This window comes from Trichechus manatus, unplaced genomic scaffold, assembly GCF_000243295.1.
Source record: "Trichechus manatus latirostris isolate Lorelei unplaced genomic scaffold, TriManLat1.0 scaffold00014, whole genome shotgun sequence".
Classification (NCBI taxonomy): Eukaryota; Metazoa; Chordata; class Mammalia; order Sirenia; family Trichechidae; genus Trichechus; species Trichechus manatus.
In genome coordinates this window covers 6,005,521-6,016,080 of record NW_004443950.1, presented here as the reverse complement: position 1 = coordinate 6,016,080, position 10,560 = coordinate 6,005,521, and the positions used below count along the sequence as shown (strand labels likewise).

The following is a 10,560-nucleotide window of genomic DNA, read 5'->3' as shown; positions in this document are numbered from 1 at the left end:
AATTCACCCATTTTTTGGTGTACCATTTGATGATATTTTGATAAATTTATGCAGCCCTTCAACCATCATTACAATTAAGCTTTGGAACATTTCTGTCACCCCAAAATGTTCCTGACTCATGGCAAATCCATTTGTGTCAAAGTAGACTGCACTTCATAGGGTTTTCAAGGCTGTGATCTTTTGGAAGCAAGATTGTCAGGCCTTTCTTCCCAGGCATGACTGGGTGGGTTCGAACTGCCAACCTTTTGGAGAGTAGTCAAGCGTTTGACCATTTGTGCCACCCAGGGATTTATCCTTAATTGTAATCTGATGCATATTTGTTGGGTTACTTATTCATTGTTTTCCTCTTTCTTTAGATTGGCAACTCTGTGCGGCCAGAGACAATGTCTGTTTTATTCACCAATGTATACTCCACACTCAGATCATTGCCTTCTAAATTATAAGGGGATGATCTCTAATTCCTATTCTTACTAATGAATCTAGATGCAGCAAAAATACAGTTACAAAGGAACTGCAACAGTTTAGTTGTCCAAGTCTGTATACATAACTCCTGGTAAAATTTATTGAGTTTAACTTTTGATTTTCAAAAAAATTGCATGCAGAGATGCTAACAGTAAAAAACAATTGTAGTCCTCACTACTTCTAAACACATGGGACATAAATATTTATTTGACTGACATGCTGAAATTATCACCTTGCTTTTCCTTTCTGTGGTGTGAGTGCAAGTATGGTCACCTAGTAGGATGACAGGAGAGAGCTCAGTTTGTACCAGCATCCCTCCATCTATGATGCCTCTTATCCCCCACATGTAGGACACTTCCTAGAGAGAGGGACCCTTCTCTAATAAAACCCACCTGGATTCCAACCCCCAAAATGTGGAGATTAATCTAATCTCCACTTTCTCACTTCATTATCTCCTCCTCCTCCTTCTCTGTTGGATTAGGTAATTCGCTGCAAGGTGTCACCAGACCTCATAGACTTAAGGTTATGTGATTTATTAGCGTAAAAGGATACAACTAAGGAGTAAAAGGATAGAATTTAGGAGCAGAAGAATATCAGAGTCAGGAAAAGGTATATGGGCAAAGTCTGGAAGGGTCCCCCAAGCCAAGCTTCAGTTTCCCAAGAAGAACATGTTCCACCCTTTACTAACAGGGGCAGCTTGGAGCAGAAAACCCTCCCTGAGGCCATATGTTCCAGGGTTTCATCAGTCAGTCCTCATGCTCGTTACGTTACGTATTACCACACGGGCTCTCTAGCCAGACCAGTGTGGTCAATACACCTTAATTAAGAAATCCCCTAAGGTTATTTTCCCAAAAACAACGGGCAAAGGCCAAATAAGGGAATTCATTGCACCACAGCCCCGTACTAGCTTTGATAGATTATTTACTTAAAATTGCTCTTCCCCAGCGTCTTTCCTGATAACCTTTCTTTCCTCCTACAAATTTCAACCTTCAGCTCCTCAGAGATTAGCTATACTAACCTGACTCCTCCTCTTTCTTTTCCTCCTCCTTCCAAGTAAATGGAATTTGGGGGCCTCAGAGAATCACTTTCTGATTCTTTCAGAATATTTGAACGCAGACAGAAAAATAAACACAGCTTTGGTGAAGCAGTCGTCACAGACACAATTGCTGCTCTCATTTATCTGTGTTTATAGGGTTTATTTTAGTTTTATTCTAAGATGCATGCATTTATTGTGAGACTGGGGTTTCCATTTATTTTCCCATATGGCATAGGAAATCTTCCCCATTCCATCCTGGTACTAGTCACTGGATGACTAAAAATGTACCAATATTTAATGATGTAAATGGGCAATAATAAAAGTTGAGCCCTCAGTGTTCCTTCAAAAATGAAGCTATCTCTATTCATGTAATAGGTAGTCTCCTTCTGGGGACTGTTTTTATTTGTGTGAAGGTTTTAACTTACGAGGGACTTCAGACTAAGACAAACCAACTTATAAGTGAGAAATCGCTCCTTCAATGGGGGAAAATAATTTCATTTAAAGAGTTAGTTCTTTTGGCTCTTTTTGTGTGACAGGATATGTTTGGGATAATATTGAACAGAATTCACTTGACAGAAGAATGTCCAACTTCGTCTTAGCTCAGGCGCCCTCCTTCTCAGGGGTTCCTTAGGGGAGATACACAGAAGGAAACTATCAAATCAAGATGCTATTTTATTATCAGTTGAGCCTCTGTCTAAAATGCTCATTCAGAGCTCTGGTGTGCTGAGCTGGAGGACTGTTGTTAGCTGCCATCAAGCCTGGTCTTGAGCCATCCCCCTTATTGGTTATGGATCAGAACCTTGTGATCCACAGTGTTTTCAGTGGCTGATTTTTGGAAGTAGACTGCCAGGCTTTTATTCCTAGGCCTCATTAGTCTGCAAGTGTCCCTGAAACCTGTTCAGCATCATAGCAACATGCAAGCCTCTTCTGACCGATGGGTGATGGCTATGCATGAGGAGTACTTGCCAAAAATGAAGCCTGGGTCTTTCTCACTGGAGGCAAGAATTCTACCACTGATCCTTCGCTGTCTCTCCCTCCCCTCTCCCCCAAGGTGGAGGATAGGCCTTATTTTATAAATCTAAAGCCCTTAAGAACCCCTATCCATCCTTAGTCCAAATTATAAACTCTGAATATTACCACCCTCCGGCTTGCACCAGGGTCAGAGGACCAAAGCTCAGGAATACCAAGACACAGAAGAGAAGGGTAAAAACAGACCTGCCACAGTAGGGCAGGCCCTTGTTTTCCGCTACCGTCTACACTCAACTGACAAAAGAGCAAGACCCTTTAATACACGTGGTCCAGCCGATGGCCTGGGAAAGGACCCAATCTGTTTCTCTTAGGAAACATATAAGAGTAAGTGGGGTGGGCGTACAAACCTTAATGCCACACTTCTCACTAAGCCCATTTCTCTGCGTTTTCACAATGTATAATAAATTTAAGATTTAAGCATCATTTTTGTTTGGTTTCTGTTTGTTTTATTCTTTAGGCAGTGAAAGAGGGACTTGCTAAACACTGTAGTTGTTCTAGAGTCAAGTAATTATTCTCTGGTCCATTATAGAGCAGAGCTGATGCTACGAAATCCTGAAATGCGGAAGTAAAATATATTACTCCAAGTAACTATTTTTGGAAAGAACCATCACTCATACATTGATCAGGGCAACCAAACTTCTGTCTCAGCATCTCAGCAGGAGTTATACAAACACGTTCTCGCCGTGTAGCTCAGGTGCCTGAACATGTGCCGAGAAATGCTCCTGCTGGCCTCAACACAATCAGCTGGGAAACGAATGGGGAGAGTAGTTATTCTGGGAACTGATTAATTAAATCCCTTTCCTGGCAGTTCCATTAATATCAACACAACATGGCAGAGATATTGACATAGTGAGAAAACATTGCTTTCAACAATAGGGCTTTGTTGACAAAACAGTGAAATGTCTAGACCATTAGCAACAATTCAGAAATCCATCTTTTCTATCAAACTCATGTAGCTTACACATGCCACACACATAAGTGCACTCACACTCACACACACAGGCACACTCACAACATTCAGCATTTAAGCAAAGAAAGTGAATTTGAATTATTATGAAGTATGAATGCAGGGTCAGAAACACACTACATCAAATATTCTCTCTCTCACACACATAATTGAGAGGAGAGAAGGAAGAGTGGGTATTCAATAATATCTTCTGATGTTGATTGATAATATTATTTAATGTATCAGCTAACAGAGAATGGTTCTATTTACTGATTGTCTGCTATACTGCCAATGCTTCATAAATATGATTTCACATCCTCACAAAAGCTCTCCGAGTTAAGTTTTATTGTCTTTATTTTACAGCAGAGCTAGAAGTCACACAGCTTGTAAAGAAGCAGAATGGTGATTTAACTTTAAATCTGTCTTATTCCAAAGCCTTTACCCTTTTCACACTAGACTCCTCCTTCTTTACTTCCTGACCTCAGAGAAAATTGCTGTCCTCTCTTTCAGTTACCTTCCATGCTTGAGCGTCTGTGATTCTGCTAAATTTGCTATGTGATCTTCATGCAATGTTGCCATTTTAACGCCATCAGAGGCCCTGCTTAGCTGCTTACATGTCTGTCTCCTCTGTTGACTTCTTGAGGGGCTTTGTCTGATTCACTCATACCTCCCTCCCACATCTAGTAGCTTATCACAATTACGTGGAATGAGTGAATAGGTGTTTCCAATGAATCACATGAAAATAAGATTAGAAGGGTTTCCCTTTGCCTGGCTCACTCGTACTGGCGCTGCCATGGCGGCCTTCAGCAAGGACCTGACAGCGCGGAACTCCTCGCTGGCAGAGGCCGCGCTGCTGCTGCTATGCCTGCTCCGTAAGCGTCGTCGCAACCTCTGCCTGCAAGGACAATGAAGATTTAATTACACCATGTTCTGGTTTCCATTGTTCATATTGAGAAGTCAGCTATCATTGTGTTACTGTTGCTCCTTTGAAGTAAGAAAAATGGAAAATCACCATTACAGAACAATGAGAAAGAGGGGAAAAAAGAGCGAGCTATGGTGGACAACGTGTTTTTTTTCAAGGCTCACAAAGATTCTGAAAATCATGGTCCCTAGAACATTTTGTAAAGAGACAGGTTACTTGATACTTATTGCTGTTATGCTGGTTTCTCGAACATATTGTGATGTTTGGATGATTCAAAATGGGACACTTATTGAAAGTGGTATTATTGGTCGTAGCAGAAAAGATTTCAAGAGATACTTATTCAACTTCATCGCTGCCATGCCTGTCATCTCTCTGGTTAATAACTTCTTGAAGTTTGGGTTAAATGAGCTCAAACTGTGCTTCTGAGTAAGACTCACTAAATACCTCTATGAGGAATATCTCCAAGCTTTCACATATTAGAAAATGGGAAATCTGGACAACAGAATAGCTAATCCAGACCAGCTGCTTACACAAGATGTAGAAAAGTTTTGTAACAGTGTAGTAGATCTGTATTCATATCTTAGTAAGCCATTTTTAGACATAGTTTTGTATAGCTTCAAATTAACAAGTGCAATTGGAGCTCAGGGCCCAGCAAGCATGATGGCCTACTTGGTTGTCTCTGGGCTATTCCTAACTCGACTTAGAAGAACCATTGGTAAGATGACAATAACTGAGCAAAAGTATGAAGGAGAATATAGATATGTTAATTCTTGACTCATTACAAACAGTGAAGAAATTGCCTTTTATAGTGGGAATAAAAGAGAAAAGCAGACGATCCACTCAGTCTTCCGAAAACTGGTGGAGCACCTACATAATTTCATTTTGTTTCGGTTCTCTATCGGCTTCATTGATAGCATAATTCCCAAATACCTTGCCACTGTAGTGGGTTACCTCGTGGTCAGTTGTCCTTTCCTAGATTTGTCTCATCCTCGACATCTCAAGAGTACACATTCAGAACTTCTGGAGGATCACTACCAAAGTGGAAGAACGCTTTTACTAATGTCTCAAGCTCTGGGTCGAATAGTTTTGGCTGGTCGTGAGATGACTCAATTGGCTGGTTTTACTGCTCGAATTACAGAATTAATGCAAGTACTAAAGGATTTAAATCATGGCAGATATGAACGTACAATGGTCTCACAACAGGAAAGAGGTGCTGAAGGACCACAAGTGATTCCCTTGGTACTTGGTGCTGGAGAAATCATCAACGCAGATAACATTATAAAGTTTGATCATGTTCCTTTAGCAACACCAAATGGAGACATCTTGATCCGGGACCTTAATTTTGAAGTTCCATCTGGGGCCAATGTTCTAATTTGTGGTCCTAATGGATGTGGGAAGAGTTCACTGTTCCGTGTTCTTGGTGAATTATGGCCTCTTTTTGGAGGACGTCTAACTAAACCTGAGAGAGGAAAGTTATTTTATGTTCCTCAGAGACCTTATATGACCCCTGGAACACTTTGAGACCAAGTGATATATCCAGATGGAAGAGAAGATCAGAAAAAGAAGGGGATCTCTGACCTAGTACTGAAGGACTACTTAGACAATGTCCAGTTGGGTCACATCCTGGAATGTGAAGGAGGCTGGGACAGTGTTCAGGATTGGATGGATGTACTCAGTGGTGGAGAAAAACAAAGAATGACGATGGCAAGATTATTTTATCATAAGCCCCAGTTTGCCATTTTGGATGAATGCACAAGCGCGGTTAGTGTGGATGTGGAAGACTACATTTATAGTCATTGTCGAAAGGTTGGCATCACCCTCTTCACTGTGTCACATAGAAAGTCTCTTTGGAAACATCACGAGTAGTATCTGCATATGGATGGCAGAGGCAATTATGAATTCAAACAGATAACAGAAGATACAGTTGAATTTGGCTCTTAAAATCTGGAGAACTATACTTGCTTCAATGAAATAATTAGAGAATACACTTACAAATACCAAGTACATTATAAAATAGAGCTTTTTTTAAAAAAAAAAAAACAACAAAGCAACAGATTAACTAGAGAATAATCAAGAAGTTGTTAAAACACTTAATATTAAATAGGATATTACTAATTGTGTATATGTTGGTTTAATTATTAATATGTACTAAGAATGTCCTTATTCTTGTGGTTAAAAACCTGCCTAAATTAAATTGGGCTTAAATCAGTGTAACCTGTTTCATTCTGGGATGTAAACCATTTGAAGTCAGCTAATTTGACTTTTATGGATCTATCTTTTCCTTCAATGAAGAACCCTATTTAAAACTGGGGTCATCATTTGTCCTGTTCTAATAAGATAGTCTTGAGTATCATTTCTTGTGCCCCATGGTACTGGGAAACAAACAAATCATTATGTATTATTAAAATGTGTAACATCATTTCATAATAGCATTTATTACACAGTGGCAGATTTCTTTAGCTGCCACAGTTATGCTCACTCTTTATGCCTTGGGGTGCATTTAACTCCAGGAAAGCCAATTGGATTTTCTTTGGCTAAATAATAAATGTGCCCCTCTCAATCTCAGTAATGAGTTGTTTTGAGGGTTCCTTGTGGTAATGTAACAAAAGCATATGTGCAGTCTTGCTTACAAGGGGTGGTTACTACATGTCGCACCTAACCTTCCCAATGTTTGGGATACTAAAATACAAAATCCTTACATGCCAAGCTTAAGGTCTTATGAGATTTTAAGACTTTTAAAAGAATTGGACAGATCTGTGTATGTTAGAAGCCCATTCATTAGCAGTGTGGTGGTTATATGGTGTGAACTCCACTTGAGCCATAGGAATGCACTACATGAAGTAATGCACTGAGAATGCAATGTCTTACCATTGTCTTTGACCGTGATCTTATGTTTAAAAAATATGTTATAAAACTATTATGCACATGAGTGAATTAGCTGTTGCCTAGGCACTGGTTTATCTCTGTGAATCTTGAATAACTTTTTTGTATTTGGGATTTATGTTGAACTATCCTAAGAGAAATTGATTTCAGCTCATCGAACCACCATTGTAATGATACATGTATCATTTGCACAGGGAGAACTGAAACGGAGTATAATCAGTAAGCTAGATAGGAAGCCAGTTTTATTAAAATAGGGTTCAGAAAGGGGAATTTTCTATTCTTGTTTCTATGTAACTGTTTTTTTTTGTTTTTTTGCAGAATTAATTATAAGAATCACCGGCTATCGAAGTAAAACTTAACGTACTGATTCCATAGTACATAACATTCAATTTTTACTTCTCTTTAGCAATCTTGTATACTTACTTCCTTTCTTTTCAGATTTAAAAAAAGAAAAAAAAGATCAGACATCCTATACAACTTTTGCTTATTCTGTTTTATTCTGGTATTTGAATACCAGATAGTTCATACAGTCTTGACTTGGAGTGGGGCGGCGAGGGAGGTTAACATACAGAAAGCCCTCTGAGCACCCAGTATATCTTTTTAAAAAAGTTTTCTCAAATATGGTTTTTAATTGAATGAACTTCTCCTTTTGCAAAAGCAAGATAAAACCTTCATTCTACCTCACAAATGCTAACAGATAACCAAGAGACCTTAAAAGATACCAGCTCGGGAAAGATTTTAAGGTATGGGGAGGTTTTGAGATTTTCAGATATCTGGGTTACTGTAAACCTACTAATAGAAATATTTTGCTAGCTGCTTCCTTTTTTGTTTTTTTTTTTCCCCGTGTGATTTAGATGAAAGTTTACAGCTCAAGTTAATTTCTCATTCAAAAATTTATACACATATTGTTTTGTGACATTGGTTGCAATCCGCACAATGTGAAAGCATGTTCCCCCTTTCCACCCTGGGTTCCCTGTGTCCATTCATCCAGTTCCTGTCCCTTCCTGCCTTCTTGAAAAATATGGAATGCTTCACGGATTTGTGTGTCGTCCTTGCTCAGGGGCCGTGTTGGTCTTCTCTGTATCGTTCCAATTTTAGTGTATGTGCTGCCAAAGGGAGCACCCTGTAATGAATTCTTGCCATCAAACAAAAAAAAAAAAAAAAAATAAGATTAGAAGGGTACAAAAAATTCCAGCATTGTCCATGCTTAAGCTAGTGTGCACATGTATAATATATCCCGTATTTGTAACCCTGATTCTCCAAAGGTGTCTAGAAACCCTCCCCTTTACCACTTGTAGATCTTTCCCTCAAACAGAATGTTGGCCACAAATACACCCTTCCATTCCCATCTACCTTCCTTCCTCCCACAAACTTATACATGCAATAATTTAGGAGTCAGCTGCTCAAAAATTCCATGAGAAATACATATACAATTATATTATGGTGTAAGTGCACCATTACAAGTATGTGCAGGATACAGTGAGAGCATGGGACACTGCTGCTATTTGAGGAGCTCAGGAAAGACTACTTGGAGGAAGGTAATTAGTGAAACAAGTCTTCAAATACAGTAAATAATCAGGCAGAAGTTAAAATATTGTTAAGTATTTTATGTTTCAAGAAAAGGGACCAACCAATGTATTTGAAACCTTTGTTTAAAGATTGTTTAAAAATCAGTTTCACTTACAAGCTCCAGATTCAAGGACTAGGGCATAGTGTATAGTATTCTCAGTGGAATTGCTCCGATTTTTTCTTTTTTTCTCCAGATCATGCACTCAAATGAGAAGAGCTCAGATTAAGTTTGAAATGGTGTGTTAAACCTACCAGAGCTCGAACACAAGATTGGAGTGTTAATTCCCACTGCTCAAGGCTCAAAGCTTTAAAGTAAACTCTGTGTCAGGGAAAGCCCCAGCATGGAACAGTGGGAATGGTTATCATCTATGGAGTTAGGCGACTTGTATTTGAATACCATCTGTGCCATCCACTGGTTGTTATTTAACCTCTCTGAGCCTCAGTTCCCCCATTTTTAAAATGATGATCATAAGCTGACCAGCAATATTGTACAGACTCAATGAGATAATATATATAAACACTTATTATAGGTCCCAGCATTTTAAAGTCAATAAACAGGATTTTATCATCATTATCATTATTATTAACAATAACTTTGTCATTCTAAATTTCAGTATATCAGAATTATTTTAGGGCATTTTATAAATTTAGATGTCTGCACCCCTCCCTAGAATCCACTATATCACAGTCTCTGTAGTAGGACTCTGGACATTTCTGTTTTAAAATGTGTGACAGAAAAGTTGGATGTAAAACCAGGATATTGCGTGAGGTGCAACAATGACCTTCTTTGAAAATTCCATTACTCAGAGGCTCTAGATGAGTCAAGAGACTTGTGTCGCAGTAGGGCTCAGAAAGTGTTATCCAAATTCTTTCCTATCAAGGCCTTTTTTAACAATTGGTTTCCTAATTTAAATGTATCAATAGTTGACAAAAACAGTTAAGAGGTCAACTGCTAACCAAAAGGTTAGGGGTTTGAGTTCATCCACAGGCACCTCAGAAGAAAGGCCTGGTGATCTACTTCCAAAAAATCAGCCATTAGAAACCCTATGGAGCAGAGTTCTACTCTGACACACACGAGGTTGCCAGGAGTCGGCGTTAACTTGATGGCTACTGGTACTGGTTACCTTAAACATGTCTGATACTGAATAGTGATTATATATTTATACTTACTATTTTTCGAGCACTTTTTATGTACTAGAAATGTAAAAAGTGTTTTACATATCTATGCCTGCGCAGAAACCCAATATATTGTTCTTCCTGGTCTGTCAGTTGTAGATGAAGAGAGTAAGAATCAGAGACATTGTCTTAGTCATCTAGTGCTGCCGTAACAGAAATATCACAAGAGGATGGTTTTAACAAAGAGAAATTTATTTCTTCAAAGTAAAGTAGGCTAAAAGTTCAAATTCAGGGCGTCAGCTCCAGGGGAAGGCTTTCTCTCTCTGTTGGCCTTCTTGTCAATCTTCCCCCGGACTAGGAGCGTCTCCACGCAGGGACCTCGGCTCCAAAGGATGCACTCTGCTCCCAGCACTGCTTTCTTGCCGGTATAAAGTCCCCCTCTCTGCTTGCTTCCCTTTCCTTTTTATCTCTTGAGAGATAAAACTTGGTGCAGGCCACACCCCAGGGAAAATTCCTTTATGTTGGATCAGGGATGTGACCTGGGTAAGGGTGGTGTTACAATCCCACCCTAATCCTCTTTAACATAAAATTACAATC

At 39.2% G+C, this 10,560-nt stretch overlaps 1 non-coding gene and 1 pseudogene across 1 annotated transcript; one reads left to right on the top strand and one right to left on the bottom strand.

Annotated features, from left to right (window-relative positions):
* The first annotated feature begins 4,511 nt into the window (after positions 1–4,511).
* On the top strand, positions 4,512–6,389 carry LOC101345690 (ATP-binding cassette sub-family D member 3 pseudogene; annotated as a pseudogene).
* A 1,904-nt stretch (positions 6,390–8,293) lies between these two features.
* On the bottom strand, positions 8,294–8,400 carry LOC111819638 (U6 spliceosomal RNA). The gene has a single exon (XR_002823227.1). It is a non-coding gene; the product is annotated as a U6 spliceosomal RNA (small nuclear RNA).
* Between the last annotated feature and the right edge of the window lie 2,160 nt (positions 8,401–10,560).